The sequence below is a fragment of the Cryptotermes secundus genome, unplaced genomic scaffold (assembly GCF_002891405.2).
Source record: "Cryptotermes secundus unplaced genomic scaffold, Csec_1.0 scaffold289, whole genome shotgun sequence".
NCBI lineage: Eukaryota > Metazoa > Arthropoda > Insecta > Blattodea > Kalotermitidae > Cryptotermes > Cryptotermes secundus.
The window spans coordinates 1,695,059-1,715,298 of NW_019722431.1; the positions used below are offsets into that span (position 1 = coordinate 1,695,059).

General features: G+C 41.9%; 1 protein-coding gene across 4 annotated transcripts in view; it reads left to right on the forward strand.

Annotated features, from left to right (window-relative positions):
* LOC111861391 (aquaporin AQPAe.a) overlaps positions 1–20,240 on the forward strand; it is a 61,617-nt gene that overhangs the window by 12,043 nt on the left and 29,334 nt on the right. Inside the window, exon 1 of one of the 4 annotated variants that reach the window (XM_023845922.2) lies at positions 5,529–5,698. The exons of 2 other annotated variants lie outside the window; for them this stretch is intronic. The gene's annotated coding sequence lies outside the window, so the exon portion shown is untranslated. Of the gene's footprint in view, positions 1–5,528; positions 5,699–12,812; positions 12,873–20,240 lie in introns of those variants that run through there. One more of the 4 variants, XM_023845923.2, reaches the window with a different exon arrangement.

Consider the following 20,240-nt stretch of genomic DNA (forward strand, 5'->3'; position numbering starts at 1 on the left):
GTCCTGAAGTCTAGGTAATAGAAAGGACGACGTTTCGGAAACAGATCCAGTTTCAGAAGCGTCGTGTTTCTTATTTCCTAGAATTCCGGACGATGGAAAAAGTCCCCAACCCCAGTAATTCTGCAGCTGATTTTTGACAGAATAGGCCGAAGAAAGTTGTCGTGTACGAGACACTGTTTTTAATCGGGTTGCTGTGGTTGGATAAAGTGACATTCACGCAAATAAGCTCCGAATACATGATTACTGCACATTTGAGGAGTAGTTCAATATCACAGAAGAGAATATTTTGTTTGCATAACAACACGAAAGCAATTTATAACAAAATTGGCATTTCCCATATTATGACACCAGAGTCCTAATACGAGACAGCAACCGTTTTGTTAATGGTTACCGGCGTTATCTAATAAAAGTGGTTACAATTTCCAAAGATGCACACAGTAAAGCCAGAATATCAATTAAATCTGTAATTACTTATATTATAACAGTGGACACAACAAAGTGGGGATATCTTCAATGAAGATAACATACACTGGTGAATATTTTACTGTTTAATGTAAACGTTACTTCTGCTACATGTTCCGACCATACACTTTAGATCATCATCAGGCATCTATGAACATTTCTGTATTCCGTATTGAGGGGGTGGGTTTCACCATGCACTTAGACCGGTTAGTGGTCCATTGTGCGTCCCCCTTTAATTTCTACTGTCTCCATACCCTACCGGTACTGGTGCTTACTATCAGCCCCTTTCTGCCAGCGAGGTTCCAACCTCCTCTGGCAGTGGTATCTAATACTTCCCCCATCTACCGGAGGAATTGGAAACTACTTGGGCGGGAAATGTTGCCTAATTTTGTTCAGAAGTCTCCTTAGAGACATGAGGTTCTTTTACGTGCCGTAAATCTACGACACGGGACCCACGGCTTAAAGTCCCTCCCGGAGGACTTGTTCCCTGAATTTTTCCGCCCTTAAAAATTCCACGACCTCCGCCGGGTTTGAACCCGCGTACCTTGAGTCATGAGGTGGGAATGTTACCCCTAGACTACGGAGGCCGCTACCTATGAACATTACTCAAGTGATTAAAATTTTTGGTCATGACCAGGATCCGTTTCCTGCATTTGATGTCTGTCTTGCCAGCGAATATGCATTTACATAATGAGCATAGTTCGGCAATTTAATGTTGTGATAAAATTAGTTATAATACAAAGGTCATGCAAACTATAAAAAAAAGGTATAAAAGTATTAATTGTACAATATATTTAAAATACTGGCTTGTTGTTGTGCTTAGGTATGTGCAACCTTCCACAGACGTGTGTCGATACGCGCTTGCTCTCTTCCGGTTCGTATGTACTAAGTTTCGTGTAAAATCAGTTCGCAATTTCTTGTTTCCTCTCACTGCTATCCTGTATAAACGATTTCATAACTAGTGCTTAACTTGCTGTATTGTAGATGATACTAACAACAATGTAGACAACAACCTAAAAGAACCATTTTCTTTTGCTCTTCATAATATCCTCCTTGTACGAAGCGCGGGTCAAATCTAGTGGAGAAAGTTGTCTACTCCTCGCACTAAGCAGTTCGCAAAGTGTTCACGAGATGTCAGCATCTCCTTGACACAATTACCGAGAACCCATATATTGGGGAACCGTCTTATATTGTGCCTGTTTCATTTACATATTTCAATGCAATTTTCAGTCACTTATTAATAACATAGCTTAATTATCACCGTCTGAGAAGTTTTACACCCTTTATTAGAATTCCACATCATAGCTATATGAAAAGCACACATACAGAATCGAGTATATTAAGGAAGGATTTGTTCTCTCTCGCTTTTGATTACAACGTGGACCATATATATCGTCCTGTGTTAGTTTCATTCAATCTGAAACCAATGGACAGGACCTCAGTGATAAAGTTCGTAGTCTAAACACACAACAAAACAGGAAGAGCTACCCAGCACCACCCAATACACAAGCGCGTAGATGGGAATACACGACGAAAATTTGAACCACAAAACGGAAGCACAGCAGTTTCCACCAACAGATTTAATCACCTGATGACGATCAATGTCGGTCGAAACATGTAGTGCAATGTATAGAAACTTTTAAATAAGGTTTGAAAAAACGCGCGGTGTGTATGTAAGAAATTTTAAAATAAATTTCAGAAGGACGCGTTGCACGTAAGACGGGGAACTAGTGACATCTGTTGAATAATAGTGTGAAGCATTTATCATCGTCTTCTGCGGTCAAATTGAAAAGTATTACCGTTCCTTAGCTGGAAACGAAACCAACAGCCATGCCTTGGGACGGCTGGGGGTGGAATCTTGTAGTCCCGCGAGGTCTTTCACACTCTCTTTATCTGTCCTCTAAAATTCATCGAACCGTATCTTTCATGTCATTTTCATAATATATTTCTCGTAACTCTCATAAGCTGGCAATGTGAATAACGTGCAAAAGTACATTGTTAAGGGCTAACGACCACTACTGCAGTAAAGAGCTTAATGCTTATACAATATTTCAGTGCTTGACAGCAACATTTGTTTGTTCTTGCTATTCTGCTGTCTCTGAAAGTAGAATCCAACATGAGATGTCAAGAAAGTTACTTCAGAATCTAAGCCCCTAGTCATTATTATACATATTTATGGTTGTAAAATGCGCGTGTGGTGATGAAAACTAAATACAGTATTCAGTTCAGTCATGTATGAAAATGAAAACAAATCAAGGCCTGTGAGCACATTTGCATGCCACCTTGAAACAGCGCAAGTAAATTAAGTACAGGTATCCCTGTAACAGGTCATGGAGGCCCACAGGGTTGTGAGCCATCGAGGTTCCCACATTTTCTAGACAATCGGCTCATAGATGGCGGTAAGGTGAAGAGCATACAAAAAAAAACAATGTTGGTTGTAAGCAATTCATAATTCAGTGAAACCTTGTCTGATGTGCTAAAATAAAAAATCGATTTCTTTTTGTACGAGTATGTTCAAACTGCTTCAGCCTCTATTTCCAGCGCGTCAAATTATTTTCACTGCTCAAAATGAGCAGTAGAATATTCTAGGCACTGCGGAATTAGGTGAGATCCCCCTAAATAAACTTTCATAAAAAGCTACTAAAATGACTCATAAGCTAGATGTAAAAGTTCCTTAGGTTCTGAAGTAAACTGTCCATTAAACTGAATCAAACTAAACACCTCTATCGGCGTTCTCTCGTGCTGCTTGCAACTGACGCGGAGGGAATTTTACATTACTTTCTCACATACAGAGAAAGAGAGAGAGAGATTTAAAAGTTACATCGTTTTGTTTTGTATGCTCTGGCATAATAATATTTTTGAGACATTATTTCTTGCATTCTGTCCAAGTGCTAAGTTTTTATGTCATTATCTATATTTGTTATTCGCCATGTGCCACTTATTTCATGTTTGATCATTTCCTTGCGTTTATTTTCGACATATTTACAGTTTCCATTTATTCCTGTCACTCTCCTTCTTAAGCCATATTTTACTCCTGAATTTAAATTAGGTTTGGATAGCGAGTTTAAATGGTGTGAGTCTCACTAAATCTTCTCCACTCGTTTTGGTTTTTAAATACATAGGTCCGATTCTGACTTTCCTGCTAGCCTCAAATATTCGCGGCTGGAATTAATATTACAGAAGATTATATAAAGAAATATATACACTCGTATATACAACTGGGTGCCTTATATGTCAATATTTCAGCAATAATCAAACATGTTACTTCTTCAAAATTCATTTACAGATCCTCTGCTTGACGTCTGAGGCCCAACGCTGGCTAACACAGGTAATATCCACAAGTCACTACCGAAACTACTCCTCACAAATGCTTAGCCTGTCTTTTAATACGCTAAAAGATAAAACAATTTTTTTGACGTGGAGTTTAGACATACTATATTTTATGCACGCTGGCAAATAAGTTCTATAACTAAGCATAATCAGGCCGAGCTTCCTTCCCCGTTACATAATTTCCTTGTACATTTATACGTTTCTCCATTTACACATCTTAAATTGATCAACATATTTCGATTAAATGTGATTCCCAATGTCACTGGATTTTTCAATAGTCCTAATCCTTCCAGTCGCACTATGGCCCTGGGGTCAAATCGGCCTCTAACAGAAATGAGTACTAGGAATATTTCTGGGGGTATAGGGCGGCCGGCGCGTAAGGTTGATAACCTCACCGCCATCTGAGAGCTGATGTCTAGAAAATATGGGAGCCTCGACGTCTCACAGCCTTATGGGCCTTCACGGACTATTACAGTGATAGCTTAACATTTTTATGTCAAGAGGAATGTCACTTTAATCTGCAGACATATTGATGCAATACAAATCCTACTTTATGTGAAGATTGAACTTAAATCAGCCTGGATTTGAGGCTCTCATGGCTGTTATTATGGAGAGTACGTGAAGCGAGTGACCAGCAATTTTGTGGTAATTTGCTTGACTCACTATTCAACTCTGAAGACGGATGCAGTTCCTCCGAAAAATCGGTATACCTCCACCGCGTTTTATTCCGCAAGACAATATTATTCGATCTTTATCGATTCTCGGAGAAATGGATCATCGCACAAAATATTTTTTTTGTCTTAGATGTCACAAACCACTTACTTACTTACTTCTTTACTTATTCATGGAGCTGAGCCTTTCTTGACGAGCCGCCAATTCTGCAGCTACTCAAGAATTCCCCAGCATTTTATGGAACCCGAAGGTTCATTACAGTGTTCACAAGAGTCCTCCACTGGTAACTATCCTGAGCCACATCAATCCAATCCATATCATCCCATCCTATCTCTCTAAGATCCATTTTATTATTGTCCACCCACTTATGCCTTGGTTTTCCCAACGATCTCTTTCCTTCTGGCTTTCCCACCAATATCCTATATGCATTCGTCGCCTCCCTCATTCGTGCTACATGCCCTGCCCATTTCATCCTCCTTGACTTGTCACAAAACCACAGACATGTTTAAGACCTATGATATAATTTATTTGAAACGTTTTCTGATAAAGAAAGAACTTTAAGACCCAGTGGCGTCTGTAGCGTGACTTGTTTTGGGGTTATAAATTTGTATCTGCAATAATTAACATCAGCTGCAGTGACAAATGAAAATCTCAAAGAAGACATTTTGAATGTTGTTATTGTTTTATTTATGTTATTTAAGGGCGTTGACCACTTCTGTGGTCTAGTGGTCAGAGTTCCTGCCTACAGATCCAGAGGTGTGGGTTCGATTCCCGGCGCTACCACATTTTCTGAGAAGTAGTGAGTCTGAAACGGGGTCCACTCAGCCTCGTGAGCATAATTGAGGAGCTATTTCAAGGAAATAGCGGCTCCGGTCTATAAAACCGAAATTAACGGCTGTGGGGATTCGTTGGCCTTACCACGCGACACCCTCTATCCGCTAAAATTGGCACTAACTTCGCCGATAAGCGGCGGCCGCTCGTTCGGTATAGTTTGCTTGTTTTGTTTTATTTAAGGACGCTGTCACTAACTGCAGATATTAGAATGTTAGTGAATCATGAATTGGGAAGGAACGCGAATGGAAGCAACGTGACATCTCTGCATTTGCCTGGAAGCACTCAGAACGACTGCGAATAACCGCAGTCAAGGCAGTCACGGCAGTCAAGGCAGTCAAGACAGTCAAGACAGTCAAGGCATTGGTGTCCTGGAAACCTTACGCGCAGAATCGCCATTACGGTATGTTACGTTAAGTGAAGTGTAGACTGATATTCGCTGTGGTTTCTCATTTCGAGAGTTAAAAGTCCCGGAAAAAAGCAGCATCTTGAATCAATTAAAGTTAGTTTCTTGTATGAGTTCTCGGAACGTATTCAAGGCAACATTAGAGTCCAGTGTTACTAAGAAGGGCAGATATTGATGTTGCTGTGTGGTTATGTTCGTCGTAATTACAGTTTCTCGGTAGATATACACGTATTTTGGAAGAACCGATATACGGATTCCGACAAATTTTATTAGTGCCCTTTGAAAAGTGTACGTAGATGGGATGTCAGGGGTTCCGGTAAATCAATACGGAAGTCATTATTTTGCTTGTTGTTAACAATGTACTCGCTGCATTTATTTCAAGTGTGCATGATTAATTGTAAAACTACATGAACCAGAAACACAGCAATTTATAGACCTATATCACTGAACGATTCCTCGAAATTCCTTGCCCGTCCTGGCTTTATTATTTCATGCCAATGTAGAGCGATCAAGTCAAGGAGGATGAGGTGGGCAGGGCATGTAGCACGAATGGGGGGGACAAGGAATGCATATAGGATATTGGTATGAAAGAGACACTGGGAAGACCAAGGCGTAGGTGGGTGGAAAATATTAAAATGGATCTTAGGGAGATAGGATGGGATGGTATGGATTGGATTGATCTGGCTGAGGATAGGGGTCGATGGAGGGCTCTTGTGTGAACACGGCAATGAACATTCGGGTTCAATAACATGCTGGGAAGTTCTTGAGTAGCTGCAGAATCGGCGGCGCCTCAAGGAGGGCTCAGCTCCATGAGTAAGTAAGTACGCTGTCATTGCTTAAGACTACATAGCGCCGAATGGTAGAATGGTAAGGTAATTAAGCACCACGCCATATAGACGTATGGGGGAGTGGATATATAGATCCACGTATTTTTGACCTCGGTACTAGTTGGAAGAGAGAGGTCAGCTTCACTCTGCGGTCTCTTTACCCTTGGAGAACGACCCCCGAGCTATCCATTGGACAGGAGGCTAGGTGGGTCACAGGACCGGTCTACACGACGTGAAGAACAGAAAAATCTCGCCCTCTACCGGGACTCAAACTTCAACCCTCTGCCGTCCAGCCCGTAGCCAGTCGCTATACCGACTCCACTATTCCGTCTCCTGTCCTTCATTAATTAAGCACCACTCCATGGAGACATACGGGAGAGTGGAGGTACAGCTCCACCATTCTCGATATCACTACTAGTTGGAGGCGAGTGGTCAGCTTCACGTACCGGCCGCCTTACTTCCTACGAAACACGGGAGGGTGGTAGTGGCGGTGAACAGACAATTTGAAAGGATTGCCACGGAAATGGCAGCGGTTTGATGTGTTATCCCAGAATTTTACTACAGCAACTGAGATAATCGGGAACAGATTCAGTGAGGTTGTCCCGGTCGAGATTCGAACCAGATGCCTTCTCGAATACAAGTTGATTCTTTACCGTTCGGATCAGTTTACTTGGTGCCCGTTAGCAGTAACTTCCCAGATTCATTAGGTTCGTAAGTCTCCGAAATCATTCCCCGCAGATCATACACATTACCAACTTATAAACATCAACTTATCACAACTTCTCGTAACGACGTTTCCGCCAGACCACCTGTAACGACTAAGGACGATTAGGTTTGCTGAATTTATGGCACACAAGAGTACAACGGTTACACCGCTTCATTTCAGTTTCTGAGAATTAGATATGGACTTTTTCTCCATCTATACTAGGAAACAGAAACACCTTTCAAGAGTCGACAGTAATCGAGATATTGCGCGTACTCCCAGTTTTTTGTCTGTTGTCTCAGCCACTTCCGCAACGGGTGGGGCATCATCTGCGACTTTCGAACGTCCTTGAGACAATTTCTCAACCCAGCTGTACACCGCTCTACGCGACAAACACTTGCCACCGTAAACATTTCTTTATGAATATCCTTTGCATTGAGATCTTTTGCCCACAAAAGGCACAACAGAACGCTGCTCTTCGGTAGAATACTCCTCAAGTACGGTCACCATTTTGACTACTGAAACCAGCCTTTGAACACGTGCATGCGCTACCTAGACTGTCATGAAAATGGATTGTGCTGCTACCTAGTGATACATATAGAAAACGTATGACATCCATTACGTCTGTTTTACGACCATTTGTGACCTATTTACTGACTCTCCTTCGTACGTGCCGACGCCTTAACAGGCGCCGTTGTCGAAGTTGCCTCCGACGATGACCTTGTGATAAGGTACGAGGACAATGATTACGATACGGCTGGGGGAGCGCCTTTGTCTACGACATTAGGAAACAATAAAAATCAAACCCAGTTTAAAGACACTTTATCCCGCATTAACCTCATCAACCTATACTTAACCTAACGTAACCTCGCCGAAACTTTATCAGAACGCATGTAAGCTAAGCCCATTATAAATCAACAGGGCCCATCTGTGAAATGAGGCGAAACGGATTTATCGAGAAGCGCATGCGTAAGAGAAATCGAAGCTTGAGAGCATCCGACGCCTCTAATGGCGGACTTCAGCGTAAACAAATGCTCTAGGACAGGACAAAAAGTCTTACAGCACATAAAATCAAATTGTTGCTGATGTATATATCGAATCCGGCGTCGGAGTTTATTCCAACGACGTCCGCGTAATGTGTCACGAGGAAAATAAAGCATCTCCACTTGCACGAAGGGCAAGTGTCTAAAATATACGGAAACTGAAAAACTGCTTAAGACAAAGGAAGATGCCACTGTAACCTCCATATGTTCTAGGGTCCTGCGGTAGCTCTTCTACAGACTTGCATTCGGGAGGCACCGGGTTCGAATGTCGTCCGAGACATCGAGTACCCCGACTAAGATCTTTCGTGGGTTTCCTCAGTCCGTATAGGCAAATACAGGCTACGCTTGTTTCCTTGCAAGTCCGTCCTAGTTCGTCATTCTGTAACCATCCTACTCCTGGACGCTACATACCGGCCGTGGCGGCTCTTCCGAAACGTCGGTGCGGCTCGGGGGAGAAGATATTGATGAACTCCGTCAACTCCTCTTCTTTTTCTTTTTATTTTTTTTTTAACAAATTGTTAAGTATACAACGTCGATTGCTTGGACAGCAAGTCATCCAGTCCGCGCTGTTTGCGGCTCAAGGATCCGATATTCAGCGATGAATTTGGTCACCCCTACTATATACATACATACATACATACAGAGTGTCCCAGGAGTAGCGATCAATATTATGGAAAGTCATGATATCGGTCATTCTAAGCAAAAAGAAAGTCTGTACGTTGTACATGTGTCCTATTCTGAACGGTTTCCGAGATAGAGCCATTTCACTGTACAGTACATTGTACGCTGTGCAGAGGAGCAAGACGCCATGTCCTCCTCACACGAAAGAATCTGACGGTGGAATTCTCGAAAATGTATTGTGGCGTAAACTCGGGTGCTAAGCGGTGACTCTGTAAACACTGGCCGTTGCTAGGTAACGCCCGCTACATACACGCACGCAACAATATCGTAGTTGTGTTTTTGTTTTTCCATTTATATATATATATNGTACGATGCTCTGGCCCCAATACTCATTGGGTAGGAGGATGGGTGACGCGGTAGAACCAAAAGAATAATCTTTTCCTTGTGGGACTGATTCTGTGTCGTCCAGCCTATAGCCAGAAACCGTATCGACAGAGTTATCGCTGTCCATTAACTGATTAGTGGACTTACAAGTGCAGATCAATCTTGTTACAACATCACGGCATGAGCCTGTGTAACAGACTTTACTTAGAATTATGCCACCACCCATGACGAGCTTCACAGTCTGCTTCATAGGTCAATGCTGAATCAATTGTAATAAAGAAAAACGTAAAAGCGTAATGACCGCATAAATTTGCATTCAGAACACAGGATAATATTAAAATGCATGCAATTATGGTAGCAGAACCTGCTTTCGGTATCCTTACTGGACGTAATGCGAAAATTACAGTTCTAATACAAGACAGTCATAGCTACATATTGTACATATGGTACGCGTTTGCATGCCAAGCCAAGCAGACATTAGCATAGCTCGTGTGAGAGGAATTTCACACTGCAAATCTTATTAAAGCAAGGACTGTCTACATATTTATTCACGGAGAGAACTTTGGGCCTATATTGTAGAATTACAGTTAAAATTACATTTGGCAAAAACGTTTATGTATAGCCTATATCAATACCAAATTTAATCGAAATCCTTTCAGTAATCTCTGAGATTAATTATGGAAAGACATACCTCTTGCAAAAAACTCATAATAAAGAGTGTCAATTCATGTATTCATTTACCTTCACACACTGTCAGCTCCACATTCGCGTCGTAAATATTTGTAATCTAAATGCACACATTTCACAATGTTTTCGCGTTCTTTAGTCAATTATAATTATATTTCAAAGATAAACAACTTCAGTTTTCATGTTGCTTCTTGGTACATACACGGAACTGAGATAAAGTTAGAGCGTAAACGTTAATGAAATAAAAAAAAAAGCGAGTGACAGTGGCAATACATTCATTGTCACGCTCTAATTTCTCTCCAAACCGAAATTCATGATGACCGAATTATCATTTACTTATTCATTAGACAAGAAAACGGAGAAATACGCGCCTGACGTGTGGCGTCAAAAAGAAGTGTTTACGCAGGACGCATGGCGTCCGTTTGTTCTCATACAATGCGTAGTGCGTCGTAAAGCGAGCGCATTACATTTAGATAACAGCACAATAGGACAACAACTACGCTGGAGCACTCTCAATAGATACTGATATAGGAATTGTATTCATTGCTTATTTAACGACGCTCTCAGTAATTCGGACTACATAGCATCGAATGGCAAGATGATTAGTGTGAATTCGAAAGGATGTGGAAGGAAGCGGAGGTGTCCTAATTTGACGTCCTATCCCGGCAATTGTTTAGCGACAAAACGTAAAGAGGTAAAGCTATCCCTGTAACAGACCGTGACGACTCATAGGGTTGTGAGACGTCGAGGTTCCCACATTTTTCTAGACGTTAACGCGGTAACTGTCTACTAAAAGAAGTTATTGAAGGAAAGATAGAGGGACGGATAGAAGTGACCAGAAGACGAGGAAGAAGTAAGAAGACGCTGGATGACCTTGGGGACAGAAGAGGATATTTTCGTTTGAAGGAGAAAGCTCTAGATCGCATCAAGTGGAGGAACTGTTTTGGAAGAGACTGTGGACCTGTCGTCTTGACAGATTACTGATGAATGAATGAATGAAGCTCACAGATGGCGGTGAGGTTGTCAGCATTGCGCGCCGGTTGCCCTTTAACTCTTCTGTTAGATTAAGGTATATTACAAAAAATCTGCAGGCAGGATAAATGGCTTCTTGAAACACAAAGGGAGATAACATTAAGACGTATCTCACAGAAAGAGAGTGTAAGGGCTTGGACTGGATTTAGCTGGCTCAGGATAATTCCCATTTAAAAGTTTCTATGAAGACGCTAATGAACATTTGAGGATGATTAAAATCAGAGGATTTCTTGATAAGCTGAATATCAGCTCTGAACGGTTATTTATGAGAACCATATCGCGCTTAGCGGCCATGTTCGCCTGTAACGAACGCTTTGGTAGAGAAGAATTCTGTTTCCAGCATCCTCGTGGTATTATTGCGCACGCTGCTATCGCAGAAGTTCAAGGCCAGTCAACATTAATGTTATCGCTGATCCAGCTGGAATGGCATCGTGTGATTGTATGGTTTAAATGGCGGTACAATTCAAGAATTAACTTCTCCGAAAATACATGACTCATTATTCAGAACGTATTCGAAATTCAGAAAAAAGCATCAGACTGCAAAGTTGAACGGGAAAGTTTCCGAACGAACTGATACGGACATCTTGTTGTACTCTCTTGGTACTCGAGGGCTCTTAACCTTTTAAATCCCGGTGGTTATTATACTGTACGTACCACCTGCTGTTACTTATTAAACCTCTCCATTCTGCCCACAGAGTGTATCTGTGTGTTCCGTATGGTTCTCACAATATACAGAGACTGTTTCCCTAAACAGCAGTAACCGGTTGGGCTTTGAAGCGGTGACAATGTGTTTCCTGTGAGGTACGAACTGAATTCTTAAACACCGCTCAGAAGAATTTCAGACTTTATAAACCACGACTATTTAATGAGTACACTATATGTGTTATATGTCTGGCCAGAATATTTAAAAATTATGTAATTCTCAGTTAACCATACAGTAACAATTGCACGGTCCTTATCTACAACTCTTCACAGAACTTACCATCAGACGTGAATAAACTTTCTTTTTCATGAACGCCGAATCTAGTGGACATTGGTTATGTCTTGTATAACTTCCGTGCCCGAAACAGACGTACAAGGCCTTCTGTTTGGTATACTCACCCCCCCCTCTCGTATTGTGAATTGTATATTCTGTGGCAGAAAACGATGGCAAAAGTAAAAAAAAGCAATTGTCCCTGTGGTAAAATAATTAAACACTACACCATGAAGGCATATGGGGGAGTGGATGTACAAATCCATATTTTCTACTAGCTGGAGGTGAGTGGTCAGCTTCACGCCCCGGACGCTTTAACCCCAGGGAAGGAGCCCTCGGTACCCATTTGATAGGAGGTTGGATTGACCCCAGAGGCAGTCTGGACGATGTGAATAAGCGAAAATTCTTAACCCCACGGGGACTCGAACTCTGACCCCTCGGTGGTCCAGCCAGTAGCCAGTCTCTATACTGACTGCGACATCCCGACGATGGTGTAATTTTATGCCATGTTCCGGGGTTTGACTGGAAAGCACCAGTCAGAACAGTGCATCCTCCAGGACGATGTCTGGTTCCGGAGCCTCCGGATTAAGAAGCAGGAATGCTGCTCCACTGGAAGGGGACAGATCAGCGTGTGTTGGATTTTGGCTACGTCACGGGTTGCCCTGTTGGCCAGCAGACCGATATTTGCTATGTGACTTGCACCTGTTAGAAGTCACAAGCGCTTTCCTAATTGCCGGTACACTGCCAGGGCGGCCATTGCTGTTTATCTAAATTATCTTCCTTCTTCATATACGAGTCCACAGTCCAATGTGGCCAACATTCTGATAATCAGTTTCACTTCACGTTCTGATACTCGCCTAGATTCATCGGATTAAACAAGTTTAGTCTTCAAATCTGCTAGGTAAGTTCGTGGCAACATTACCATTTTTATATGCTCCTTTGATACGTTAAATTAAACATGTTATCGAAGTGAAAAAAAAAATCGTGAAAGGTTAAGGTTGTCAGCTTGCCTACCCGCATATTCAATCTACGAGATAGCTTGAAGGATGTCGATTAAATTTGATTTCTGCTGTTTGTAGAAAAACTCGTCAAGCAAATTTAATTTCAGTGTATATCAGCCTAATGTAATCCATCCTTTTCACGGTAAACTAGCAGGAATTTATCTGTGTAAGATTTGAGGTCTTCACGGCGCCACATCCCAGAAGACGGATTTCTTCAGGAATTTATCTGTTTTCTCACAAACAACTTATCAGACAATAAATTCACACGCGACATAATGTACATTCATTCATCAACGGAGCCCTTTTTGGACCTTGGCCTCTCTTTTTAGTTTCGCAATTCTATACAGTCGGTAGGACTCCTTGGACGGGGGATCAGCCCGCGGCAAGGCCGCTACGTACACACAGGACAGCACAAACACAGAATAAACGGAAACACACATCAATGCCTCGAGTGGGATCCGAACCCAAGAACCAATAAACACATATCAATGCCTCGAGTGGGATCCGAACCCAAGAACCAATATTCGAGTGGACGATGACAGTTCATGCATTAGACCGCGCGGCCACTGTGATCGGCGACATAATACACAAGTATTAATAAAATCTATTTTTTTTTTACTTAAGAATTTTTCCTTAATACGAATATTTAAAAATTATAATAGATAATATTTTCCGGCTCCACGCTGTGTGAAAATTGCGCTACCATTAACTATCTTGACGTCAGCCTTTACGTCACGGCCATATCTCTAAACCGCTGCTACTGGTTCGTGTGCTGCGGTAAAGTTGGTGTGGTGAACCTCGAAATTTCGGCGCCTTAAAAGCCGGGAAACGGCTCCAACACATCCCACTCCACTGCCACAGAACTGGGTCTCTTCTTGCAGAAATCGCATCACAGGGGCTCCTGCCACATCCTCTCAATACATAACTGAACTCAGGAGGTCAGTATTTTTACAGTCTAAGGCAAGGGTGACAAAATTCGGCCCGCATTGATATTCAGACATTAACAATATTGCCTTTTTCTTTATTGCTAGTGGGGTGGGACTAAGCCCCTTCTACTGCGGCCACTTCTGGCCTATTGTACCAGCCCCAGATGATAGGTGAGGGTGATTGTGGAGCAATTGGTGGAATGAAGATTGGCGGAGAAAAGCTGCCCTAGCGCCACTTTCTCCACCATAAATTCCACTTGATCAGACCCGGGATCGAACCCGGGCCGCTGAGGTGGGAAGCCAGCGACTAACCGCTTGAGCTATGGCGCGGCCAAATAATATTGCCTTACACCAAGTTTTACTTTCTCATAAATAGTGTAGAACAATTACCGCATAATGATGAGCTTCATAACTTGTACTCTTCTCCAAGTATAATTAAAATGATGATGTCAAGGAGGATGAGGTGGGCAGGGCATGTAGCACGAATGGGGGAGGAGTGCAAATAGGAGAGTGGTGGGAAGGCCAGTAGGAAAGAGACCACTGGGAAGACCAAGGCGTAGGCGGGTGAACAATATTAAAATGAATATTAGGGAGATAGGATGGGATGAATTGAATTGATCTGGCTTAGGATAGGGACAAGTGGATGGTTCTTGTGAACACTGTAATGAACCTTCGGGTTCCATAAAATTCTGGGAAGTTCTTGAGTGGCTGCACAACTGGCGGCTTCTCAAGAAGGGCTCAACTCCATGAGTGAGTGAGAGTGAGTGCAGAACAATTACCGTAATCGCAATAAACAAATGAGTAAAACTAGGGATTTGGCTGAACTACAAGATCTGGATGGGCCATCTACCTTACAACTGGACACGGTACATTCTAATGGGACTCATTCTATATTCAGTTCAGTAAAATGTAAAGCCGTTGCTATGGTTAACTAATTAAGCACTACGCCATGATGGAGTATTGGGAAGTGGAAGTATAGATCAACTTATTCTTTACCCTCGACACTGTATGGATGGGAGTGGTTAACTTCACGCTCCGACCTCCTTGCTATCGGGTAAAGAGACGCCGGTCCCCATTGTGTAGGAGGCGGGGTGGGTCCCAGAGCCGTTCTAGACGACGTGCCCCTACCTGGACTCGACCCCTGTGTCGTCCCAGCCCGTAGCCAGTTGCTATACCGTTGCGCCATCACAGCTCTTCTAAGCCGTGCAGAACGTGTACCGAGTTTTTAGCAGAATCACGGTACGCGGTTTCAGCTTCATATGGGATTCATAGTACGTAGATCCAGATATTCAGTACAGCGCATGTTCTAACTTCTTGAAACTTGTAGATTCTAAAGGGTTCTGACGATGTGTAATTCTGAGTCTTGAAACATATATCAGACTTCAGGAAACGGTTACAGAGTAAATTATTTAATAAAACAATTGTATAACTTTTCGTTTGTCCACAAAGTGTGTATTCAGTCCGAACAATTCATAAATAGCATTTCTTTAACCTAAAGACTGTTCCTCCCAAGAGCCTTCACTACGCAGTTATATCCGAACTGGCCCCATCTGACCCCTGAGTAATATAATTACAATCCGTGATCTAGTGCCATAAGAAATTCTCCCACTTCATTCTCCTTTCTTCCTTGCTCTACTCTTCAACCATGAAGATGGAGGCAGTATTTTCCCCTGAAAAGTCGGTTGACTTTCAGCGTAGTACACGGTGCTGCATCCCAGAAGGCAGAACTTAAATTTCATTGGTATCTCTCGATTTTGTTCAGAGTTCATGAACACATGAAGAAAATTGTAATATCATTTAAAAACATCCCGTCTCGCGGCCGAATATTAATAAGAAACATGTCCACGTTTAACGCAATCTCCCACGAACAACACGCACAATGTTATATTTTAGCGTCCTGTTGCACTGATTTTCATCCATGATATGTATACAGTGGCCGTCTTGTAGTGCACTCAATTTCACCTGTCACTTCACAACATGTTTCGGCAACATAGTGCCATCATCAGGTGCTCCATTTACGTTAATCTATTGCATTGCTTGCCCTCATATGTTTTCACAACACCATTTAAAAAGTATTTAAAAAGTCCGTATTTGTCAACTATAATAAATTTACACTCGCTAAAACTTGTTAAGATAATTCATCTTATTTGTCTTAATTAAAACTTGCATGTGGTTCGTTCACTATGGGGTCGTTTTTTCTTATTTTCTGTGTAAACCGCGTCTTGTGATGTGTGCTCCCTTCTTAGCTGCGAGTGTTGTAAACATGTTGTGAAGTGACAGGTGAAATTGAGTGCACTACAAGACGGCCACTGTATACATATCATGAACACGCACAAAGTTTCAATCGTAAACTGCCACTCCACATACGTACATCAAAATATTAACAGTACTTAGAAGACAGACACAAAACACTGAAACAAAGTACTGCTCGCTCGTTTCTGACCGATTACATATCTTACGTTCATATAACCTGCTGGCTTCTGAAACTTTGTTACTATGGTAACCCGACATGGCGTGATTTCAGAGATATACACATATACAACTGAGAGGACTTAATTTTACAATGGCAACGTATGAAAAATAAGGTTTATTTAAATACCTAAAGGAAACAGATTCATAAATTTACGTTGATATATAAGAGCAGCGTAATGGGTTACTGCTGAGCTATGAGGCAATACACGCTTGCAGCATTTTTAAAGTACTGCACATACATATAAAAACAAACTCCGTGGTTTAAGTCCGCAAGCGAACTATATCGACCGAGCGACCGCCGCTTGTCAGCGAAGTTAGTGCCGACCGCCTCTGTGGTCTACTCGTAGTACTCAAGAGTTCCTGGCTACAGATCCAGAGGTCACGAGTTCGATTCCCGGCGCTACCAGATTTTCTGAGAAGTAGTGGGTCTGGAACGGGGTCCACTCAACCTCGTGAAAATAAGTGAGGAGCAGTTTCAAGGAAACAGTGACTCCGGTCTAAAAAACCGAGATTAACGGCCGTGGGGATTCGTTGCGCTGACCAAGCGACGCCCTCTATCCGCAAAAGTTGGTACTGCAGATACATATAATAATACAGAATAAAATAATTTATCGTTATATCCGTTGTACGATTTGCATCTGCAATAAATGAATATCAAGTGCAATGACATAAGCAAAATATCAACAAAAAGAAAGCATTTGGCAATTCTCTGCAATCCAAACTGCTGTGTTTTGTTTTACCTCTTCTAACTGGAGAGCAAAGTGAGCATACACCTGCTTTAGCACTCAATAACTTGGCATTTCGCCCACAGAGTTTATTTACGGACTCTTTCTGCCACAGTAAACAGCCATTATTTTCTTAAGCATCATTAACCTTCTGATATTTCTAATGGATATGCACAGTATGTTTTTTTGAACATAGGAATGAATTGTTAGCGAAATTCCCTTAAGAATAAGAAAAAATAAACCTACAATGTTTGCCAACTTGATAACTTATGAACCTATGGACGGCATTTCGTCACGCTACTGGATGTTAAATTCTACCGTCAGTAACATCAATACGAACTTCTGAGGTGTTAGCTATTATAACGACAATTTATGTGAGGTCTGAGAACGTGTGCGGTAATGTAAAGCAAATAAAGTAAAGCTATCCCTGTAACAGGCCTTGGAGGCCCATAGGGTTGTGAGATGTTGAGGTTCCCACATTTTCTAGACAATCAGCTCATAGATGGCGGTAAAGTTGTCAGCCCTACGCGCCGTCCGCCCTTTATCCCCAGGAATATTCCTGGTACTCATTTCTGTTAGAGGCTGAGTAGACCCCAGGACCATAGTGCGGCTGGAAAGATTAAGTAAATTGAAAAAATTCAATGACCTCATCGGGATTCGATCCCGCGACCTTCCGGCTTGTAGCATAATGCCTCAACCAACTACGCTACCGCGTGCCCCTATCGAAAAATTTACACTTCTATGAAGGCAGTACGAATATACAAGAATTTCTGGGAACAACTAATCTCCAACTTTCTTTTGATACGACATGGACCGCATGGAAAACGACGCCTCCAACAAGTCTTCGTTGCCGCAGGAATGTCTTTACCGAGTTGTCATTTTGCAACGATATGGGGATAAACAAGCAGACCCACAGACACACGTGTCCAACAATTTTTCTATTGTTGCGAGTAGGCATTGCCGCGGGAACGTGTTTACCGAGCCTTTGCCTAGCAATGAAATGAGAGATACATTTTACCGAGGTTTTACTCAGCAACGATAGAACGGGCACACATACACACAGACTGAAGGAAGAGATTTATGAAACAGGCCGTTGAGATGGGCTCATGTGCTATGATATACATACCAAGTTTCATAAAGATTGGTTCAGTCATTCAGAAGTTAATGGTGGTGGGGATGCGAAGACAGACAGCATGGAGATAGCATAAGACTACTTCAGTTTTTTTGAAATAAAGAATGTTGGTTAAAAAACGACTTGGTGGCAGCATGGGATCTATTTTTAGCTCCCATGACTGAACTGCTGGAGTCAGTTGTGTGATGTTTAGTATGCCGTTAGATCACAAATATACCTTCAAATTTATGTTTATTAAGAAATACAGTACAGAGATATTTTATGCTTTAACAGAACATAAAATATATCTTACAAGCACAAACTGACGGCTGAGAGGAAGAAATTAACGGGAGGCCTGATAACAAAAATTGTGTGGTACTGGTTGACGTCGCCATCATGGGCTTGCGCAGTTTAATGCAAGCAATGTGACTCTTTCAGGAACAGGACGGCGACAGCCAAAATTTGAGTGTGGGCGAGAAATGCGCTGCTTACGCACTGGGTTATATTTAAGGTGGCCTGCTACTACAGGCAGAGGACAAGCGTCAGTCGTAGGTGGAATATACCTGTGCTATGCGACTCACAAGGGTTGGCCGATTTTCTTTTTGGGGCCACGTAAAACTTTCTCTGAGTCGTGTTCTGATAATACGTACTGAATGTAAATTGGATCCGGTCCACTTGAAGTCTCTTTCTTTCTTTCTTTTTTTTCCTGGCCGCCGTCCAATCGCGTTAATGAAATTACGCTCTATGGCGTGTTATACAGGAAACTGTAAAGAATTATGCTGCATGGTCCGTGATTCGACGCCAGGAAATAAACCTATTAAGTACAGGACGACGTTACAGATTTAAAGCACTTCTATCGCTTAATAACGCCAAAACATACGCGGAAACATAATCGAATCTGCGATACATCATTCTTCCAAATGTTTCGTGGCTTTCCTCAGTACTTCCGAGGAGACTGATTGGGAAAATATCTTGAAACAGGCAACTATTCCCTCTGTAGGATTTGAGGTTCTCGCAGCGGTGGTTATGAGGATTACTATTTTTTGGAATATAACGCCGTATAGTCCGTTGAAAGTTAAGAGACGTTTCAGAGTAACATATCGCCTCCATCTTCACGGTCGAAGAATAATCCGTGTAAGAAAACAGCGTGGAAGCCGGGGACATTCACAACTCTGTCTGATATTCGATTTCACACTGGTTTCTTGCTCGGCTCATTGTTCGAACCCTGAAGATGAAGGCGACAAGTTCCTTTATATTCCAGAAGAGAACAGTCTTCGATTCTTTGTTTATTTAATAACTCTTGTCCATCTGTGGAGGAAGACGATCTAGACTTATTTTAAGAATTTTTTGGAGGGACCGAGGAAAATAAGATTTTTCAGTTTTACGTCGGACATTTGCACCCGGGACCTCTGAAATAGAAATAACACTGTTAGGTAGAGTCAATAGTGTTGTTTCTACGTAATAAGCGACCATGTAGTTTTTAAAAGTTCAAGTAATGGCCTTGAATACTGCAAACCAGCATTCGACGGCCTTGAATACTGCAAAACAGCATTCGACGGCCTTGAATATTGTCTGCAGGAAACGGAACAATGGGAGAAACAGATAATTCCTTTATCTAGTTCCCTTAGAAATTGGCAGTTGCTCAACTGGTATTGAAATTACTCGGTATTTTATCGAAGTCTGAAGTTTTCCGCAAATTTCCAAATTCTTGACACTGAATCGTACACTATATCAGTTAAATGCTGTCCCCACTTGACATAATTTATCTAAGACCAATTTTCAAATTTATCCTATCTACCATAATCATTTCAAACTTCCCTAAAATATGCTACATATCTGGTCCATCTGTTCATCTGTTCCTCCTTGATATATTCATCCTAACCTCATAAACTGAGGAGTACAAATAATGAATTTTGTTAACATTTACTTTTCTTCAACTTGTTCTTAGTTTATAATGTTTTATTTTAGCGTCCTGCTGCACTGATTTTCATCCATGATATGTATGCAGTGTCCGTCTTTTAGTGCACTCAATTT